General features: G+C 41.7%; 1 non-coding gene across 1 annotated transcript; it reads right to left on the bottom strand.

The window, feature by feature from the left end:
* Positions 1–2,944: 2,944 nt before the first annotated feature.
* Trnat-ugu (transfer RNA threonine (anticodon UGU)) lies at positions 2,945–3,019 on the bottom strand. Its single transcript has one exon. It is a non-coding gene; the product is annotated as a tRNA-Thr (tRNA).
* Positions 3,020–3,303: the final 284 nt, after the last annotated feature.

Raw genomic sequence — 3,303 nt, 5'->3', positions numbered from 1 at the left:
TGATTCTCCTGGCATAGCAACATCTCTGAGACCTAAAAATTTATATAACGAGCATCTGCTTTTCGGTAGCCAAACGAACATGCATGAAAATGTGAAAGAGAACTGAGAAAATTATTATTAAGAATGAGTATACGTTAACTGGTATAATAAATTCTCGCAGCTGGTTCTTCACTCGGGCACTGATTTATTTCCAGTTTTCTTGAAGCTTGTAAAAGTTATTCTCTCACGACAGTGTTTCGTTAAATCTACACTTGCTTCGAGGATATGTTTTGGACCGTTGTAGATAGAGCATCACCTTTCCCTCCTCGAAGATGTTTTTATTTTAGTTTGTGGGTCTGTTATTGCATGTAGGGATGTGGAATACCCCCTTACCCTCCTTTATGCAATGGAACATTAAGCTTTAACAGCAAGGTGGGCCGAGACGTGGAAATGACTGAAGATTGTGAGGGCATGTATGTTCCTATTAAAAAACCATTTACTTATAATAAAAATCACCCAAAACAATTTGAAGCAAGTAATACAGTTAACAATCAATAAGAATCCCTTAAGATATTTCTTTTACACAAGATTATCAATTACAATGTCCCATAACAGCGTTAAAGACTTTTCTAACAAACACAGAATAACAAGACCCATCTCTAGAATAATTAAAGTCAAAAGAACGAGATAACGGGAACGAACGAATAAAAGGACAATGCCAAGAGCACCCAAAACAAGAGAATTATTTTGTACTAGAGTGCACCATGGAATTAAAATGCACAAGGATACATAGAAATTTTATACCAAACGTCTTTCAAATAGTAGAAGTGATTACAATTAATTAACGGTAGATCACAGCCACAAAATAATAGGGCTGTTTGTCGTACTCTGAATCAGCATAAAAAAACACAGTGAGTTGTAGCAGTCATTGTTTGGATCAGGATATTTAGTAGCCTTAGATGCTGAACAGGTGACTTGGTAGCGCTACAGGTCCAAGAGGCCGAGTTCGGGAGCTGGTAACGGTAGTTCTTCTACGCCTGAATGCATCAGTTAGACAGTGTTTCTAGACAACACATTTATCACTCGTGATTTTACAGTATGAATGTTCTCTGGTTTGGGGAAAGGCGCGCTGAATAACACACTCAAGTGCAACAAGTGGATGCAGCATGCTGGCTGGCTAGGTCAGGACGCAACAGAGATGTCGTGCAGGTAGCTGGAACAGGAATCTGCAGGCGCCATCCTACCACGGCTCACCCCAACTCGTGCAGGCCGCTCAGCACTCTCAAACACAGATATGCACATAGCCATGAGCCGACAGTATATCACGGGTGGTGGGTGATATGAAGAAGGACGCCCAGTACCCAAATCACCAAACTGTGTACAACTAGGGACGCGGGACCGTGTATAGCCAGGGACGGGGTACGCTGGTGTCTGCCTCACACTGTAGTCGTTTGCAATCACTCCACCAGAGGAGGCGTAATCTTGTCTGCATCCATCTATACTGTACTTAACCAAACAAGTGACAGCTTGCAGCAGCAAAGTCCCATTACAACAGGCTGTCTGCGATCTCGGAGGCGAAGTCTTCACTCTGTCAGCAGGCAGCACAGGTGTCCTCTCACTGTCTCACCCTCTTTTTTATGTAGCGTATAAATTTGTTACATTTGGATGTCGTGTATATTACGCCTAACAATCGCTTACAATCAAAAATGTTAATACGTAGACAAAAAATTCTGAGTTAAGATGCTAAGTTGGGTTGTAACAATGTACTTATTTTGGAACACACAGGGCTAGCTCAAAAATATGAGCGGTTTGTTGAAACTGTAGTAGTTAACGCCCGATAAATAAATATGGTTGCAGAGAGAGACACGATATAATCAACTACGTAGCTGCACTACTATTCTCAACGTTACGTAAATACTTTGTCAAAGGCTAACCTTTTATTCCGTTAATTATGATACGAATAATATGTACGACAGTGAAAACAAAATTTTTACCAGTCAGCGATTTAGTCTTAAGCTAGCCTGAGCCTCGTATTATTATATATTATCGTTGCGTTCGCCTTTCATTAAAACTGATTGTGACACACATTATGAGCCGGATCTGATTCTTTGACATGTGTGACAAATAATAAAATTCTGTACAACAATTCTCGATTCTTCAAAACAAGTAGTCCCGAATTTCACTTTGGTGTTGCCCCAGGACAGCGTGAGCTATGATTTCTGTTCGTGGGCCGTGCCCGGTCATGAATGCCAAAGCGATCTCACCGCTACGCCACGCTGTCTGAGCGCAAGGAAGGGGACGAAGGGAAACTGCAAACGCGCCACATTTAAATTGCAGCGCAGCTGTATCACATACTAGTTGGTTTTATATTTCACGTTTCCTAACAATGTAGGTCACAATTAAAACAAATTTTAAGTATTATTTTATTATTTTTCCCTTGCTGAAGATATAAAATCATTTTTATCCGGTTCAAACTGTCGGCATAGGAACAGACGCAGACAGTTTCACCCGCAAGGTGCCACACAAACGCCACTTATTATTTTTATAATCGAGAAGAGGTCTTTCATACAAATATGTCAGTCGAAATTTTGTAGCACTTTTGCAATATCATTATGAAGATCTGGAAACCCTTCCTGAGAAAAACAATCTAGGCATCCTTCACAGTTTTAACGTAAGAAGATTTGTCATTAAGACTGGAATTACCTTACAGGTCACCCAGTTACATTCACATATGGACATGGGCACTTTCAACTGAATCGGTCTCGAAAATAGTTCGCAAAGATATGTAAAACGGGTAGTGTCGTCAAAAACTTTATAAAACTGTCGTTGTAATGACCGCATTGAATTCCTCAGATCTCGCGTTTTCATTAAGGCCAGTGGTCTCAGGGAACTTTACAATGAAATGAATACCCTTAGCTGCATACAGGCGTTGGTATAAGTCAACGGGGACAGTTGAAAATGTGTGCGCCTCGACCGGGACTCGAACCCGGGATCTCCTGCTTACATGGCAGACGCTCTATCCACCTGAGCCACCGAGTACACAGTGGATAGTGTGACTGTAGGGACTTATCTCTGGCACGCCTCCCGTGAGACCCACATTCGCAACTTATTGTCCCGCACTGTATTCAAAGTGCCCCTGCCCATTATACTCATTACTCGCGGCTTTACTGTCGATTCCCGTAACAGTTCGGGCACTGTTTGTGCATCCGTACAGAAGAAGATGGTCAAATGGCCGGTGAGCCTTAACTGTATATGTATGAAGATGGTATCTGTTCTTTCGGACATGTCCGAAAGAACAGTTACCCATATGGACTGTCTTTGTCA

This window comes from Schistocerca gregaria, chromosome 2 (assembly GCF_023897955.1).
Source record: "Schistocerca gregaria isolate iqSchGreg1 chromosome 2, iqSchGreg1.2, whole genome shotgun sequence".
Classification (NCBI taxonomy): domain Eukaryota; kingdom Metazoa; phylum Arthropoda; class Insecta; order Orthoptera; family Acrididae; genus Schistocerca; species Schistocerca gregaria.
The sequence above is the reverse complement of the archived record's forward strand: the minus strand, read 5'-3'. Positions and strand labels throughout refer to the sequence as shown.